The sequence below is a fragment of the Apteryx mantelli genome, chromosome 2, assembly GCF_036417845.1.
Source record: "Apteryx mantelli isolate bAptMan1 chromosome 2, bAptMan1.hap1, whole genome shotgun sequence".
In the NCBI taxonomy this organism is placed as follows: domain Eukaryota; kingdom Metazoa; phylum Chordata; class Aves; order Apterygiformes; family Apterygidae; genus Apteryx; species Apteryx mantelli.
Genome location: NC_089979.1, coordinates 97,981,296 through 98,001,311, shown reverse-complemented (window position 1 = coordinate 98,001,311; position 20,016 = coordinate 97,981,296).

Here is a 20,016-nt window from a genome sequence, read left to right as displayed (position 1 = left end):
CTTCATAAAATACCTCAGGTAATTTCAATTAGCTAAGATGGGGAAAAAGCATCAGATCACAGTACGCCGAGGAATCGACTCGCGACTGACAGGAAGGAGAGATGGCAATAACTGAAGAATTATGGGTTAGCAGGGCAGCCTATTGTTAATCAATTAAACATGCAGCTAATAAAAAAATTACGCTTCGAGAAGCCATTTCAATAGACTCGCAGATATAGCGAGGAAATTGTCGTATTAAAAATACAGTCAAGTATAAGGCTACATATAGTGTCTGAAGCAATTCGACCTTTGCTTTTCTATATGATTTTTAATTTTTTTTTCCTTTCCTCGTCTTCTGTGAAATCTACATACCAGTTTACCCCTGTCCCTGCAAGCAGCAGAAGAGATCTGGCCACCAGACGTACTGGATTAATTCCTATCCAGATCTATCAGATGGTCTGTAGAAGAAGCAATCCTTAAAAAGGCAGGTGAGGGGGAGGAGGTTAACACCAACAGGTATTTCTTGTCATCAACTCTCGACTTCCTGATAAGAGAGTGATAAACAACCGGTAAACTCAGTGCAACAGATTACAGAAAAGACGTTTGCTTCCCTGCCTGATGATTAATGCGCATATATTGAGTAAAAATAGAAACTCTAAAAACAAGAGCTTTATATAAAACACATTCATATTTCAGTAGTTCTGTGGGATAATCGATATCAGGCGATTGCATCTGAATAGTCAATTTCTGTGCTCCGCAGAGCGAATTCTGAGTGTATGAGCTCTGTCTCTGAATGGAGCAGCATCTGGAGAGATGAGAATGCAAAATTAATTATAACATTATAAAGTCATACAGGAACCTCTCTAAGTCAACCTGCATGCCTTGCAAAATGTAGTATACTGGCTGCATTTTTATTTGGGAAGCCCAGTATGTTCTTTCCAGCAGAGGTGGTGTAAGTGTGAGTGTTTATCTACGAGAATTGATTGCTTTTAGTTCCTCTTCTTTAATAATTAGTGGAACAATACAGATTGGGAATACAATGGCCGTTGTGTTTACATTATAACAAGGGATTAATGCTATTAAGTGAGTGTTACAGTTATGACCTGTGAAGAGTACTTAAATAAATACCGTGATTCCAAGAGAATTGATGTAATTCAGTTCAGAGTGTGTGTAGATACGCACACACACGCACACACAAGAGATACAAATCTCCATACATATCTACACACATATACACAGATTATACATGCTAAGTATACGTGCATGTCCGTATAAAACGTGGGTGTTGTTTTCTGCTCTATCTGCATGTCTTATCTTAATGAAAATATTTTTTTTTATGATTTCGGTGAAAGCAATGTTAAAATCTGGAACGTAAGTCCTCTTCCCCCAAACACAAAGAGCAACAGATTCTATTTCTGATGTTTTAATTTGTGCTGTCCAAAAATGATGTTTTTATACGGAAATGGGTGTTAATTTAGCAATCAGAGATTAATGAGGTAAAATATTATCATTTCAAAAGACAAGTTCTTGCGTTGGTTTCATTTGCCTAATTTTTATATGGCTTCAGAAAGGCATGGATTTGCCCACTGCTAGGAGACAACACGTATTTTGTTACACCAAGTACACCACTAATTTGAGTCTGCACAAAATAGAGAACGAAAAGTCAGTGGGGTAATTTAAATAGAGCTGGTGACGTCTTTGTGGTAAACAAACCAGAAAACAGTGTCAATAATGTTTTTAAATATTGGTCAGTGTACGTGGCTGTATTTAACTTCTCTTAGGAGTTATCTCCACTTGATTTGAATGCCTTGTGCAGGGAATAGGTTTTTCATCTGCCTCAGCTGAAATCTAATTTTCCCATAGTACTACCCGTTACTAATAAAAAGCCGTCTAACTTGCACAGTTAAGCAGCAGAATAGTATTACGTGCACTTTTTATTGATAATAACTGTGGCAAATTAAAATGCCTACACAGAGACATTAAGACTGTACACACTGCGTTTTTATTTGAATAATCTATGTATTTGTTCGGCGTTTACCTTCCTAGATTTTAAGCGGTGCTCGCCGTGTCTTCTGTAATTCAGTTTGCTCCAAGTTCAGTTGAAACAGGTAGCCGGGAGCCCCTCACCCCCTGCCCCTGTTCAGCTATCGCTCACTGACGTCCTGGGAGACAGGTTTCGCGGTTTGTCATTTATTAGCTGCCTCTCCTTGCACTAGTGACAGAGGCTGAAGTTTTCGGGTGAGCGAAGTTGCAAGCCCCGTCTGTGGGAATTGCACTCATGCCACTGTTGCGGGAGCGCGATCCTTTTGCTTTCTGCAACAGCTGCGCGGTGCGCCCGGGACTTGTGCGTTTAGGGACTATTTATCGAGGACCCCACTCCCTTAAATTTTACTCAGATTAAAAAAAAAAAATCTCGCTGACGTGAAGGAGAGCTTTCCTCCATCCCTGTGGCCCAAAGAGACGCACATGCCAGTTACTCGGACAATGCCGGTTACCCGATTGTCATGACAGTGGTCACAGCAACTTTTTAAGCAAAGCGAAGTGGAGCTTGGTGGGGTTTGGAGATGTAACACTATGCGCAGCAGAAACCGTTTCCTGTGACATAACCACACAATAGTCTGGGAATGCTTTCTCCTTTCTCTCACGAAATGGGGGACCGCCACCATCTCCCAGAGAGAGCGACATGAAATAATAGACTATTATATTTAAAAATAACAAATGACACACGCATACTGTGCAAGCGGAGTTGTCCAGTTTTCTAGTAAAAGAAGCCTGCTTTGCGAGGCTCTTTCTGAACCAGGTGCTTTGCAGGAGCGACCTGTACAAGTGAGGGGAGACGGGATGAGCTGGGCGAGCCTTTCTGCCGTACATCTGCTCACAGGGTTAAAGGAAAGAACTGAGAAAACTAAAAGGGAGAAATGAGAAGAAAGAACTTTTCTTTCTCTTTCTTCAGGACAAAATCTTTAGTTCAGGCTGTGTATGGGAGGGGGCGCTGTGGCAGTGAATTCTCCAGCGCTCCGGAGCACTCGGAGCATAACTGTTTATGTAAGCTTCTTCCATGGGGTTTCTTTTCATATTTCAGTCTTTACTTTTATTAACAATATTACATAACTGTCGCCCCCTGATACCTACACTAAAAGGTGGAATATTTTCAGGAATTATGGTCACCTCGCTTCTCCTTAACCCAGTTTTCTTTTTCTGTCTCCCTTTTCAGTTCGGTAAGAGGGGACTAATATATTTCATTTTCAAAATAGACTGAAAGAAGGATCTGTCCAGGGAAGTGATGAGAATTTAGACAACTCTTTATAACACGTAAACATGCACAACATAGGCACAAATGAAATACACCCCCTATTTGTACCCCCCCCCCCCCGGCTTCTGTGGCTTTGAAAGCGAAATTTTACACTAAAAAACGTGCCCACATCTTAAGGAGGATTTAGCTTCCCACTTTAGACTTTATTTGGGATTTTTTTTTCTTTTGGAAAACTAAAACGTATCTCTGAAAAAGGAGATCTGGGACTTAGAAAATTTGCTTGCCATATGTCACACTGTTATTAACTGTCTTACTCATTTTCTGCTTAGGGAAATACAAGCAAACGTATATCCGTAAGTGTAAAATAAAAAAACCTCCGAAGCCTTCCTGGAGCCTGCTACGTTCACCTGAAAGGCAGGCAGCGTTTCCCAGGGAGAGAACAAGTATACGATCCACAGGTGGGATAGCTCCTCATTCTTCAGGAGAGGGGGGAAAAAAGTTAAATCAGTGTATTGTGTTTCTTGAACGAGCCGCCGAGAAATCTGTGCGGTGGAGGCACAGGCACGGAGGTCCCTGGCTGCGAAGGGCTCGGAGGGGCCCGGAACCGCCTATGGCCCCGGCGCCCGCGGCCGCTGGCGAGCAGCCGCGCCGCTCCGCAGCCCCCGCGGCCGCCCCGCGCAGCGTCCCGCGCTCCCACGCTCCGGCCTGTGCGTGCTGCCGCTGCCTGCACGGAGTCGTGCTCGCTTCCCGCAGCGCCTCTAACTGATTTCTTTGTGCAAAGTTACGAGCTGTCCGGGAGAAGGCGGCTCGCACGGCCAGGATGGCTGCGGGCAGCGGGGCTCGCACGGGCCAGGCTGGGGCTCGCCGCCTGCTCCCGTGCCTGGGCTGTCGAGGCGAGAGGCGCTCCCCACCCCCCATCTGCAGAGCCAGGCAGGCACCACCACGTCTTTGCCTTTGGATTTTGTACTCCGCCGGCGTGTACTGAAAAGCTTGCCTCGGAGTTAGTGAGAGGCTTAATCCCTTCAGCGAGGTACACTTTTAAAATGGATGATGGACAGAGTAAAGGCAAAGGGGGACGATTTAATCGAAGAGGCCAGGGATTTAAGGGCTCAGGTTAAAATGTATGCTTCTGACACAGGAATAGTCAACGAGTAGGTTTTGCCCAAGGAATACTTGTAGGCGGGCTCCTTGGAGGGCTTGAGCTGGAGCACGTGTATAATGGAGTTCTCCTACTGGTTCCTCCTCATAGATATGCCAGTTGTGTGGAAATCTGCTGTCACATTGGAATTGTCTAAAACAATTTTGAAGTCGCTCTGACACATCCCTTCCCCTTCTTGTAATTACCATCATCCGTTTGATCACTGCTTTTAACACTAGAGAGCACTTGCTCACCTGCTTTGTGCTTTTCTCTCATTCACTCAGGCAGTCATGTGAGTGTATCTGCATATATCATTCATATGGAGACCCTGAGACATATTTCTAGATCAAAAAACCCAAGATGCTACCAAAACATCCCACTCTTTCCAATAACAGCCTTCTGGAACAAGGGGGACCACTTGTTTCCCCTTAAAATCAGGTAGTTTTCCTTCCCAGAACAAATATCCCAATCATATGTTCATTTAAGCATTCAGTCATGTGGTCATTCAAGCTTGCTGGTGTAATCTCAAAAGCAGAGCAAAAAAATATATGAAAACTGTGGTCATATTCAGAAAAGCATTATATGTTCATTTGAGTAGTGATACCAACGAGGGTTAAAAAACTCTGTTTAAAGTCAGTACAGCATAGTTCACAACCATTCAATTATTGTTATAATAGTTTTATACTTTATAATAATTTTATAATTTTCTTACACTAATGGGCAGAGTTAAGGGTGTTTGAAGTTTTTAGCTGTGCATTTCCTTTAAAATGAAATTTCATTAAAATCAATATTGAATTTCCTGTATCCTTTACATTTAGTTATGGAATAATTACAAAATTATTGGCTTTCTTTCTTTCTTTTTTTTCTTTTTTTTCTTTTTTTTTAGTGGTGCATTTAATTTAAATTATAATTTTGTTTAAATCAATGTTGAATCTCCCATATCCCTTACATTTAATTAACGAATAATTACAAAATTCCTTTTTTTATATACATATGCTTTGCCTTCAACCTGTGCTCCAAGTTAGAATCTTTAGATTATTTTGAAAAGATTTTTCTTAGTACTAGTCTTTCACAGATAAACAGTAAGCAACCCTCCCCTACACTTATTACTATGAATATTATGAGCAAGACAAACATAGTGCTATTTCTAATTTGTTAAAAAAATTGCTATCTAGGTTTGCTCATACAGTTTGACTGTTTTTCCCTATTCTGGAGCAACGCTAGAGTAGACTGCCAGCTGACCCAAGTTTACAGCCTGCTTTATGTCAGGTAAAGGAAGGGTGGACAGACCATCTGGCACCTAGTTTTTCAACCTATAACTGAACAGTTTCTCAGACAGCTTCCTTGGGAAAAGGCTGGTGGCCAAACAATTTACCAGTGAGAGTCTAAACACACACGTGTTTCTTGTCATACAACAAATGGACTCATTTCCATCAGCAGAAGTACAGAATGAAAATCAGCTGCAAAGAAGAGGCGTGTTTTGATTCCTTCTGATATCAAGATGGCTTTGAATGACATGACTATTGAATTTGTTGTGTGTTTGGCTATGCTCACCATAACAGCGGGATCCTGTCATGGCCAAAATACTGTGTATGGACTGACTCTTCACTCTATGAAGGGTTTGGAGAGCTTGTATTATTTTGGCAGTAAGATCATTTTGGTAAAAGAAATACCCAGATACTAATACTAGATGCTAAATACCTAAAAACTAATACCAACACTAACTGATCAACAGATTTGCTTCAGTTCTCAGAGAGACATTTTATATTTGAAGTGTATTTATGGGAGTTTAAAATAAAAAATCTCTTCATGCTTGTCAGAAGACAATGAATTCTGCTTTATGCATCTCAGCCTTAAAACACATGACCTTTTAATACATCTCTAAAAAGAAAGTAGTGAAATGATTTTTTTTTGAATGTTCGCAAATTGCTAATTAACAAAGTCCTAGAAGATTCTGCCTCCTCCATGCTTTTGAACATTTTTGAAACTATTTTTTAGAATCACATGATGTCATTATCTCAAACACCAAAAGTACATAAATCTGTTTAAACTTTATTTCTCACATAAATACAACTCCCAGCTGTTTCAGCTGCTACCTGTTTGGCTGAGGCCCTGTACATGAAAGATATAAAGTGATGCCAGTGGGAAGAAAAAACTGCTGATTAACTGGCAGCCTCCACTGTGATATTTTTGTCTCAAATATTCCTGTCCTGAGATTGCCAAAATTTCTACAGCCTTGTGGTCTTTTCAGTTTTTTAAAGCTGTTGGATTCTCAAAACCAAGGTAAACCAAAAGTTCCATTCTTTCTCTCACTCTTCTCTTCCCCTGCTGTTATTCTCTCACCTTCACTTAGCTGAGATTTTCTAGATGACAACAGTGTAGCTGACATCACAACTTGGCAATGGTGGACTTGCCTTTGTGACTTTAGGAGGGATTATTATAATCATCATAAATAATTGCACCAAAAGAATGTTATGAGCTTCATCTTGTCACCTGAACTTCAAACATGTTATTTTGGGATAGTTCAATAATCAGACACAATATAGTATCAGGTGTCACTTCGCTACAGTTTTAGTGAGATTTCTTTTTAAACTAGTAAAACTTAGTTCTGTAAATACACAGTTTTAAGAAATCATTCAACAGCATTCCTGCAGGAGTGTAATATCAGGTTTTTAATTTTACACAAACACACTTAATACAAGATGTGCACCTGCACAGCAGATAAAAATGTTACATTGTTTCCAGGATAGATACTTAATTCCTAACACCCATTGTCTTTCAGTTGAATTTATGCACCTTATCAGATTTTTAACAGTATATACTAAAAACACTTCCATGAACTCTTGATAAAATAAAAAAATCTATGAAGGAATAAAGCATTAAATCTAATTCGTGTTAAAAATACGGATTATAAAGGAATCCTTTCCCTGTGAAGGGGCTTGTTTCTGAGAAGCAATTGAAAGAACAAACAGTACACTGAATATGCTTTTTTTGTTGTTTTTGATTATTTAGTCTGTTTCCACCTGAATGACAGAATTGGCTGTTTCCACTCTTCTAACTGGTTTTTGTTTATAGAGCTTTCTTAAAAAATTGCTAGTCCACTGATATTGGCAACTAACCTGGGAATTTTACTTGGGACTAGTCTTTTATTCTTTTGTTTTCTCCCTTTTCCACTTTGGCTGGCCACATACCATCTACCAGATTTATCCTTTTTAAAATCACTAATCAGTATTTTGCCAGCTGAACATGTAGGCCAATGTAGCTCCTTAGTTTTCAGGCCCATGATATTCTCTCATAGCAAAACTCAGCGAAGTTTAAAGAAAAGGAATTCTTCCATCAGTGTTCAAGATGACTCCTTAAGGTTATGGAGGAGATCATGATGCCATAATGCCAGGTGTTGCACAAGCATGCAGCCAAATGGACTGCTTCTAACCTACAGAGTAAATAGGACATGTATACAATACTACTATTGGGGAAGTAGTGTGCTAATAGACCTTAGTAAGTTTAGGAATATAAATTATGTTTTACAAGTTAAGACTTTCAGCATAAATTAGGTCAAAAAAAGATATCAAGGGAAGAAGATTCAAGGAAAATACTAATAGATGAAGGGCTGTGGAAGCAGTAGACTTTTCCAATCAAGAGGCAGAACTGAGTGCAGAACGGGATTGGACTGATGTAGGTAAACACAGAGCATATAAATGAGGCAGAACTGTAGGCAGAACTGGCCAAGAGATGGGGAACATCCACTTGTCATATTTGTAATAATGTAGTTTTATATCTGTGACCAGATAATAATGGCAAGGTTCTGTGATATTCTTCCCCACTTTAACCCATGTTGCTGCTCATGTGCCCACCTGCAGGTGAAATGAAACCTTTGAATCTTGGCATCTGCAGTTGGGCAAGAATTATATCTTCACAGACTGACTCTTCATATCTTAAAACTTATGAAAGTGTCAGCAGTAAGACTGTTCTCTCTGTTACATTTATAAAAACTGTATTATGAATTATCTCCTACATGCAGCATTTGTTTCAATTATTTCAATTCACTTGTGGTATTCCATTATTGGTATTTTCAGGAAAGCTCTTTTAAAATAGTTCTTTAGAGTATTGTGTTTGCCTGAAGCTGAATGCTTAATCTTTCTAAACATGCATGGGGGTCAACACCAACATTAGAGAAACTTTAACTAAGAGCCCAAAGATTGGATTCCACACCAAGAAAAGGTAGACTGTTAATTTGTTTATTATATTTTAATATTTTCTTATTTTAAAATTATGTCTTTATTGACCTTACTGATTAAAGAATGATTTTGTTTTGTTTTGCTTTGTACAGGTTATTTTGTGTGATATATAACCTCTAGATTTCAGAGGCTGCTTGGCTGGTGAGCATACCGCCTACAGATACATCTACATGAAGGAGACCACACCACTGTGATTTGAATAACCTAGTTCGGGAAGCTGGTTTGATGGTGGATCAGAATCAAAATACCATGGAGGGGTAAATTCCCAATGCCAAGATCTGTCTGAAAGAGCGACACCAGCATCTTGGACTTTGATTTTAGAAAGTATTTGGTATTGCCTCACAGAAGATTTCCAGACCTAAAAGACATTTTCAAAGACAGTAACATACTTAGAAGCCTATACCTCACTGACCTCTATGTAATTCAGACTAATAAGTGCTTGAACCACTGCTGGAATTGATGCTCAATAAAAAAAAACTATTCAGAGATTTTTAAGTATCTAAATGTCCTGATTTAGAATTTGATTCCTAGGCCTTGCAACATTAAACAGCACAGAGCCTGAAAGCCTGTAAAAACTGCATCCCGTGTCTTTGTCTACACTGGAAGTGGTGTTTTTTGAGGAAATGGATGGCAGAAATTGGTTTCACAGAATCAAGGGCAGAATGTGCTCAGTTTTTGCTCATTAAAAAGGCTAATTGTTCATTGAAGGCTAACGACTTCTTGGACTAGGCATGGCCAGTTCATACAGACTCCTGCACTGAGCTAGACTGCTGAAGTACAGGGAGTCTGACATGTCTGTGGTAGGCAGAGCTGAACCATAAGCCAGGTATTTAAAACTGAACCACCTCTTACTGGAAATGTTGTAAGCCATCTGTTCTATCATACTGTTACCTTTGTGTCCTATAATTTCATTGCTGAGCTCTCTCTCAGCTTCCTGGTTGATCCTTGTGTTCATCTGCAATGTCCTTCTATCCATGGCCTCTTCCTGGGAGATTTCTTTGGGTTTACAGTAAAACCTGATTTCTTTCATGGAGTGCTGCAGGCGAAGTAGATGCTAATTAAGCTCTAGATAAAAAAAAATTTCATTCCAGCCTTTGAAAATGTTGTTTGAAAAATAAAATATTTGTCAAAAGGATTCAAAAATCAAGTAGAAGAAATGAAAATTAAATAGCTACTGTCACAGAGAACAGCTATGTTGTAAATAGGATTTTACTGTAAAGGTTATTCTGGGAAATTCAGGGCTGAGCATTCTTACTTTAGTACCAAGCAAGTTGGTAGAAACTCTAATTAAAAACAGAATTATAAAAGACCCTGCTGAAAATAATATGATGGAGACAGATCGCCATGGCTTCTGTAAAAGAAATCTGTGCCTCTGTAAGCTATTCACATTCTTTTAATTGTTTTGGTATGATAACAAAAGAGTGAATACAAGAAGATTGGAAGACATAATTTACTTGGACTTTCGCAAAGCATTTGACAAAATTCATCACGTAAATCTCATGAGTTAGCTAGGTTCAGTAAAAAGATGTGGACTTTCATATCAAAAGCTCCATCCCCTTGTAAAGTCTTGCTGTCCTTAGTGTGGTGAAAGATGAGACACTTAGCATCATTTTGAAAAGTGACTTCACTTTTGTGATGGTATCTTAGCTAACAGAACGAAGTATTCAACATAAAGGTGCAGTACTGATTTATATAATAAGATAGTAATTGTGGTAGTATTATTTTTATTCCTTTAATAGGGCTGGTTGTTCTTCTGAACAAAAATGACCCTGTTTTCCCCTAAATAGTCCCTATCTCTTCAATCTGTCATCATACAAGCTTTTTAATGTCCAGAATAATTTTTTCGTCTGCCTCTACTTTTGTTAGCAACTTCAGCAACTAATTACAATTTTGGGCAAAGAAAGCCTTTGCTCAGGATCCTCATTCTTTATACAACTGTGCCAGAACATTGAGAACACAAGACTTCCCAGAGTTGCTCCAGGAAAAAATAAAAAGGCAAAGACCAAACTTGGTATTCCTATAATGTTAAAATGCCTTCCAAGGACCAGAAAGAGAGAGACAGAGAAAGAAAGAAAGAGAGAAAGAAAGAAAGAGAGGAAGAAAAAGAAATGAAAGAAAAACAAAGAAAAATAAAGAAAGAAAAAGAAAGGAAGAAAGGAAAAAAGAATGAAAGAAAGAAAAAACAAAGAAAAAAGGAAGAAAGGGAAAAGAAGAAAGAATGAAAAAGAGAAAGAAAAGGAAAAAGAGAGAGGAAGGAAGAAAGAAGGAAAGAGAAAAGGGAAAGAAGGAAGGTGGGTGGGTGAATGACCTTTCCAATTAATTTTGTTTTTCAGACATCAAAAGAAAAAGAAGACAAAATTGATTAACAAAAGGAGGGTTTATGTTCAAAAGAAACAGTGAAAACAACAGGAAGTTCCCATTTGAATTCATCAGAACCAGAGATGACTCAGTTGATTTGGAAAAGGACAAATACTTTTTGTCGCAGAGATATCAACCTTATTTTATCTGGTTTATCTGTCAGTATCCTTGCACCTGCTGTGCCATTCACCCACCATTATTGAATAGAGACAGTATAAACCCAAACCATGTTGGCACTTCCATTTATATTGTATTTTTACCTGTGACCTAGAGCCTTGCCTACTCAGCACTTCCAGAGCCTGTGTGGGTTCCAAAGCAATGCAACTCTGCTTTTGAGGTGTGATACTAAAACTAATAAACTCAGCTGGCAATTGGAGATGGGGCATCTGTATGGCACAGTGGCAAGCCATATGGCCTAGCACTTCAGGTCAGTATTAACTCAAGGCGCTCATCTCCCAGCACAGTATGATGTGCTTGTCCAGATTTCTAGGAGGTCTGGGAACATGTGAAAATACTCTGTAGGCTCACTTTGCCCTGAAGACCACAGGTTTTGCTCTTCTGCTTAACTTCTCAGATCTTCTTACTCATAAGAGTCCTCAGCTAGCAAGCATTTTATTGCATGTCCTTTACCTTGTCCTGAAAATTGTTTCATTTCTTAAATAATTGAAGTCCGTCAGTGATGCTGACACTTACTTTGTTTCCTCTCTAAATCCTCAATAGGAAACTTTTGTCAAGCTTATGAAGATTTATGGAATAAAAATTGTCAAAAAGTGTTCTACAAAACACGCATTTGAAATCATTGTATCCAAAGTTATCAGGTGGCATGTCTAGCTAACATAATTCAGTTTATGAGTATTGAGCCAGTTTATGCTAGCAGAGAATTTGCTCCACAGTTTTTCTGGGGGAGGTATTTGTGTGGAGATCACAAGACATTCTGTCCTGGAATGTCTGGTACACAGGCATCTAAGAAGAACTGGGCAAAAGGAGGGGAGAAAGAATGTAAAAGAAAATGGAAAATAATAAAGAGCAACAAAAACATTCATGGTATATCTGTTTTTAATTTTTCTTCTTAACAGATCTGTGTTTCTGGTAGGCTATTCTGGTTATGACTAAACTAACTCTTCAGGGGCACTTCTGGTCTGCATGGCCAGAAAAAGTTCAATGCTCATATATTAAGTACTGTTCTAGCTCTTAATGTTTACTTATTTGCAAAGCTGAATGAAATTTTTCAACTGCTTTTTTTTTCTGAGCAACTAAGGCAGAGTTATACCAAAACATTTTGCAAAGTTGTGTTGATTTTGTTACATGCTTCATTTTGAAAAGACCCTTCTAAATTTCTGAAAGAATCAAAAGCTTCCTTTTGACATTTTTGTAAATGAAGCATTTCAATTATTTCATTTAAAATGGCATTTCATTTTGAAATTTCCTTTCAATTTTTTGAGAAAAACAGTTGTAAAAGGTTTGAACGCACATAAAATATTTTGAGTTACATTATTTTTTGCAATATTTCACAAAACTATAAAAAAGAAAATCATTTTCAGTCTGATCCAAAGTAAACCCTTGCTTTTTTCTGAACTGCCAAAGAACCATTTTTTTGCTCTGCTCAACTTGCTGAAATTAAAGGAAGAATTATTAAAAGATGTTAACTGATATGTATTTTTTTCCAAATTTTCTCACACTTTTGGGGGATGGTTTCATGCTATAAATGAAATTGAATTAATTGGTTCATAGTGTTTCTATTATTCACACATCTCTAGCATTGAAGAGCAAAACTGAGTGTCACTTCTGGTTCTGTACCTCATCACAGGGCAACCAGGGCTTTGAAGGTGATCTAGACTTTTTCCTACCGTGAGCTCCCTGAAAAGACCAAAGGATCTTTTAAACTCAAAAAGACAATTATTATAAAACAGGAATGAGAATGTTTAACTTTATAAATAAAGAAATATTTTCTCTCTGTGAGAGCAAAAAACACAGAAAAAAAATTATGAACAGCTTCACCCCTTTCCCACTGTTGTGTTAGGTGCCTACTTGCTTCCAGGTTCAGTTTCAGTCAACTCAGTGACGTTCTGAGTTGCCGCAAACTCTGCACAGTCCTCTCTGATCCCTAGGAAGTTTTCTTCCTCTCCCCAAGGGGGCCTGGCTGTGCATATGTTCCCTGCTTCCTTCACTAGTCATGAATAGCAGGATCCCATCTTCTCACTATAACTCCCATTCTCTTTTCCTCTCTCTGCTACACTCCGAAGCCTGGAAGCTCCTCCTTGCCACCTCTCCTCCTCCCACCAAGTCCTCAAGCATGCTCATCTGCTCTCCAGGGAAAGGAGGAATCTCTGCTCCCTTCAGGGGGTCCATCTGACCTAGTCACTCCCTTTTTAAAGGAACATGACATACAACGGAGAACAAAAAAATAAAACAGATTCTGTCCAAAATAAACCTATTCACACGCCAGAAGAGAAAATCAGCACATCTCCCAGTCTTGGTTCTCTCAAATCCCCATCACGTGGATGTTTAGGCCCTCCAGCTGTTTGTTCTCTGTGTATTGAGCAACGAGACCATGTTCTGGTAACTTCTGCACAAACTGGCCATGATCCATGAGATTTTTTGATCCAAAGCTTTTAGCCATTTCTAGATTGCAACTTACTCAGTACATTTTACATGAGACACATCTGAAACAGAGGGAATAAATCCAAGATTGCTTGTTTCTCTCTCATGCTTATGAAAATAGCAGCCAACAGTAGTTAATGCTGTGGGCCTAAGGTCTAGCTAAAAATTCTCATGCTAGCACTCAGGGACTTTGATGGCAATATTATATTTTTTTGTGTACAATTGTCTGTTCCTTATCTGCCACCAAAATTATGTTAATTTCTACAGCCCAGGTAGCTAGTCCGAATCTAATGCCTCTGCAGCAGTCAGAATAAATCTGAGAATGCCTCTATGTCTCCATGGACAGTGCATGACTCAGGACAGCAATCCATGGCAGAATTAGTGAGGGAGCAGGGTGAAGCTGAGAAACATTTTCAACATTTTTACTGCTGTATCTCACTGTCTTGCCGTATTCAGGTGTCTTATTTTCCTTCATAGAAGATTAATGGAACTGACTGATGGTGGTTTCATACTGTTTAAGGCCAGAAAGGATTATCAGATCATCTTAGCCTGACATCCTATATATTACAGGCCATAAAAGGTATATACACATGACACAATGGAGTGCCATACAGCGATACCTGTGCTACCTCTGAACAAATTAGCTCAGATACAGGAAGCAATAAAGCTGTATTAACCCGGGAACACTGCTGAAAGTGGTACAGCTAATGTAGTCCAGGCACAGCAGCTCCCAGCTGCAGCTGCATCATTTCCAGTATCCAAACTGTCACTAGCAGAAGTGGTTCAGGTATCTCCACCAAATTCCCTGTATCATGTAAACTACTTAGATTAAAACATTTCAGTCTTTAGAAACTCTAAGCTGTGTGTCACAGGAAAGATCAAGACCATGATCTGGCTAGAGGAGGTCTCCCTACAAACACTGCTTGCACTACTATCATTGAGGTTGATTAACTCTCAGTATCTTCAAACCAATTATTTTGTCACAGTTTTCTAAAGCAGAACTTCTCAGCCAGTAGGCACAGTTTTCCTTCTTTATTCTCAGATATATTACCTTCTAATCATCATATTAAATGAAATTTTGTTGGGTGTGACACCTTAAACAGATTATTTGTATCATTCTTGATCATCTTCATTACCTACCTCACCAATCCTTGCGCTATCTGCAAAACTTGTTAACAAAGATTTTGTATCATCTTCTAGGTAATTGGCAAAAGTGCAAAATAATCCCTGAAAGACTTCCTTAGAAACAGGACTACCCATTCTGAGATCTTTTAGTGAGCTAATTTTAACCTGATCTCTGTAGTCTCTGTTAATTTTGAAGTGCCTTGCACTCTGGAGAAATCCAGGTTTGTTATGATAACACATGATTAGACTTGCAATTTTGACAAAAATGATTGTTTGGCAAACTGTTTTTTATGCAACAATTCTTTCACCCAAGCTTATTTACAAATAGAATACTAAATTAAAAATCCATTAGTTCAACAAGAAACCAAGTTGGGTGAACCTTTTATGCTTTAAATATCAATAATATCAATATAGGCAATTTTTCATTACCTTGAAATTTCCCCATTTTTCATGCACTTATAAAACTATAATACTGGTTGTTCAGCGTTCTGTAACTTATAGAAATAAGGCCTGTAAAGTATTTACATGAGGTATGTTAACTTGCACCTTTCCCATTTTAGTATATATTTCATCATATGCCATCCTTTGGGGATGATAAACTCTCTTTCCCTGTGCTATATTGAATGGTTCTGACATATACCACTTCATTAAAACTACAAGCCAAAACCATGTATAGAACATACACATCTGTCTACAGTTTGCAATCTAGAATGAACATACATAAGCTAGTTTTTTTTCTCATTCCTCTAGTCTTAAAGGTTTTATTATTATGTATTGTGTAGCCATCACTATTTAAGGATATATTCCGGACAGGTTTTGCAGGGAGAGAGGATGTTTCTTACTAGATCAACAAGACGTAACTGGAAAAAGGCATACAAGCTTTTGGACACACAATCCTTTCTTCAGGCTGTATATCTTTCAACTTGTAGCTTATAATACTTTGTTATTTACTCACATTTTGTATTAATATTTTATATTCTATTGTTTTCTATCACCTTTTAACTAGGATGGCTTCTTGCTCAGTATAATTTGCTTTATTTCTGTGAATTGTGCCATGTGGCTATTCAGGTTTTTATTTTTTGTCAGTTTTCATATTTTTGCCAATAGTTACCACTTTAAATGTATGATATACCAACAACAGTTTTAATGTACGATATACCAAAAACTAGCCTCTGCAAAGTCTATTATATATGTGTGTTGTTGTTTGGTGATATATTCTGTTTGCACAAGGTAAATGCAATTAGATGATGGTATCTATATCTAGGAAACCACTTGCTTTATGGTAGCAATTAACTCTTAGTTCATTCAAATAAGATCAAAACCTGAGTTATCTTGTTTGAGATCAGGAGTTTCTGTACAAAGAAATTACCATTTACTATTTTTAGAAATTCTGGAAAATTTTGTGATGCATGAGATGATGAGCAAATATATTCTGGGATGAAGTTATCCCTATTAAAATTTTCTGTCTTGTCACACATTATGGGCAAGTGTTAAAGAGCAGGACAGACTGTTATCTAGTGTGATTAGGTTTTGTATTATGGATTCTCCAAACAGGCTATTAGATTTTTTTGCTATGTAGATGTTTCATCCATAACATTTGCCTCCCATTTTGAGTTATCAGAAGCAAAGAATCTTTGATGTGAAGTCTGTCTGTATCCTTTTTCTCCATTTTTACTGTATGGAAGAAGCTGGAACTATGAAAGGCTATTTTAGTCGCAACAACCATTTTATCATATTTCCAGTACCAAATGCAGAATATTTATTCTAATGCAAGAGCATGCCCAACTGTTATTTTTATTATCAAGCCTCGTCTCACTAATATACAAATGGTTAAAAATGTATTCCGTATCTGACCCCTTTTGCTTACATTATCATGTGGAGATACCATAAAACTGGTTTAAAACTTGAGTATGTCTACCAGAATTATCCTGTTACCACCTTCTGCCTTCATGGTTACATTAACAGCAACCTAATACCTTACCTAGAAATTATTCCTTCTCTTACTGAGATGGTATCCATCAGAATCATGCAATCTGCCTCTCTTCACAGTATCTGTGTACTCCATTGGGTACATGCTCTTTCTCCTTCAGACTACTGCTAGAATGATTTACAAAGAAAAGGAAGAAATATGGGTATAAAAGGACCCTAAACTTTAGGAAATATATTTTCAGGTTGCTGAAAAAAGGAGACAAGACCTACAGAATCGCTTCAAAAGACAAGAGAAAAGGAAGAAACTTAATCATATTGAACAATATACATCTAATTTTTCCATCAAAATGCATTCAATGCAGTTAATATAACTACAAGGGAATAATTAAGTACAAAAAAAAGAAACAAAATTCAACTCAGGATTCATAACAGCATAAAAGTATGTATAATCACAAAGTAAAAAAGCCTCATCATTACAGAGCACATGTTAAAGCACATGTTAAAGCAGCTTCAGATTCATGAAATTGCACATAAAATCTAGAAACAGGATATAAAAAAAGATTTAGATCTTAGTGGGTGGATACAAAGTATGATCTTCTGTCGATTTCCTTCCACACAGGAGGAAAAAAAGAAGACAAAATGGCAGGGGTAGGATATGCATTATTTCTATTAGCTATGTAGTGGTACAATTAAGTCTTATAAGCCCATGAGAGAAATGTCTGGGGGGGAATGCTGAAGTAGAAGCTTTGGTAATGGTAAAAGAGATTAAAAATTCAGATCTTTATGGATAATTAGGTGGTATACACAACTGAACTGCAGCCACAGCTGTCTGTGCCATGTTAAGGGGGGATGCTAAACGTCAGGGTATCAACTGATTACCACCATCCTGGTGACTCTCCTGAATAATAATAAAAAAACATGTTGGTTCTTACCTTCTTCCTCCATATTTGAGGTCTGCGTTCATATTCAGTGCAAGCTGCAACCTTCTGCAGTGCCACTATATTACGCTCTAATCTTATCTCCCACATTTGTGCCACCTACCCAGGGACAGTTATGGCCAGAATCTTGCACTAAGTGAGTGTAACAGCTATGCAGACCTACCATTTCTTTTAGCGTCTGCAAAAGACGGCATAAGGAAAGGGGTGGATTGCGTGTTCTTCACTGCTAGTAAACACTGCTATCGCCAGGCTCATCCTCCTCAAGAGCAGAGCAGCTGCCTCAATTCTGAATACTTCATGATGCCACTCTAAATTCCTATGGTGGCAGAGTAGTTTTTCTTCTTCTCCAGGGCTGAATTGCAGTTGTAGGCCACAGTGTAGCTCCAAACAAGTAACCTTTAGATTCCTTTTCTTCTGCAAACAATCAACAGAAATCTAAACATGTGCATAACAGAATATAGTAAGAACAGAGCACTAAATTTAGAAGTCATGCATTTGGGATTTAAAAGCTGCTTCAAGTGATGTTACTACTTTTGGCAGCCCAGATTTATGTTAATTATATGAGGGTTGCTGGAGATGTCTCTTAGTGTCTGGACATTTTTGCATGTACTCTGTCTGTCTTGGTTTTCCGCATGCTACAGTCTTCAGCCGAATGTCAAATTTTACTTGCAGTGCTGAAATCACACTTCCACGCAAATTCTAAAGGGCCAGAGAGAGTTGTATTTCATAGCTTAGGTTTCTGCAGCAATATGGACTTGGTATTACAAACCTTGTGACATGTGACTGCTGCTGAAGGAAGAGGCACAGCTGGCAGCTGCGTGGATGAGCAAGCACATTGAATGAGGACATTTTTCAAGCACTGGTTGAGGAGAGAGAAAAATATGCAAATAATTTCTTTGGCAGTGTTTATTTATTTATTTTGGAGCTTACTCCATTGTTTATCATCATGATAGTTTTTGACAGATCATGTGTTGTGGTTACTTTGTATTTCAAAGGCGGATGTTCTGATACAAGTGATGCTGCCCACCCCACTTACTAACAGCAAGGGGTTATAAACTTCCATAAATGCACAGTTTATCATATCATATGTTACAACTCATCTAGGAGGAATATATCCACCCTGAAAGGATGGACGATAATAGACAATAACATACCAACATTTGTGACAGCCAGAACATCTTTGCCAGGAAATATGATGACCAAGCTGGGTAGATTGTTTGGACTGTGTTATCTAAGAGTCTCCTGATTATTCAATGAATATGCTTGAATATAGATTTGTAAATGTCTAACCAAGTCATCCCGCTCTAATACTAGATGCGGTAAATGAAAAGCCCATCCCATTTCTCTACAACGCTTGTTCTTCTTGATGCAGATGTTTTACCTCTTTCACTCATGTGTGGAATCAAGGATAACTGATCAAAGAGAGGTAATACATTTGTTTCAATTACAACATCATGCTTGTCATATCCAAACCTTGTATCAAACCTTGCATATATTCATGGAAGCTTCTGCTTCCACGCAAACTTAACAGAAAGAGCTCATGGACCCTGGACTTTCTCACAGTAGCATTTCCTTAAGGCCTGTAGTGACAGCAGAATCTATCCTTGGCTACACAGCAAAACCTGCCCCAGACCTGGGACAGGCCACTTGGGAGGAATATAGGAATGTTGTCAGAGTATGCAGGGATGCAACGAGGAAGGCTAAGGCCCGTTTGGAATTAAATCTGGCTAGAGATGTCAAGGATAACAAGAAGGGCTTCTTCAAATACATCAGCAGCAAGAGGAAGACTAGGGAAAATGTGGGCCCATTGCTGAATGGGGTGGGTGCCCTGGTGACAAAGGATGCAGAGAAGGCAGAGTTACTGAATGCCTTCTTTGCTTCAGTCTTTACTGCTGAGGCCAGCCCTCAGGAACCCCAGACCCTGGAGGCAAGAGAGAAAGTCTGGAGAGAGGAAGACTTTCCCTTGGTGGAGGAGGAGTGGGTTAGAGATCATTTAAGCAAACTTGACACCCACAAATCCATGGGCCCCGATGGAATGCACCCACGAGTGCTGAGGGAGCTGGCGGACATTATTGCTAAGCCACTCTCCATCATCTTTGAAAGGTCATGGAGGACAGGAGAGGTGCCCGAGGACTGGAAGAAAGCCAGTGTCACCCCAGTCTTCAAAAAGGGCAAGAAGGAGGACCCAGGGAACTACAGGCCAGTCAGCCTCACCTCCATCCCTGGAAAGGTAATGGAGCAGCTCATGCTGGAGGCCATCTCCAAGCATGTGGAGGAAAAGAAGGTGATCAGGAGTAGTCAGCATGGCTTCACCAAGGGGAAATCATGCTTAACCAATCTGATAGCCTTCTCTGATGGAATGACTGGCTGGGGAGATGCGGGGAGAGCAGTGGATGTTGTCTACCTAGACTTCAGCAAGGCTTTTGACACTGTCTCCCATAGCATCCTCATAGACAA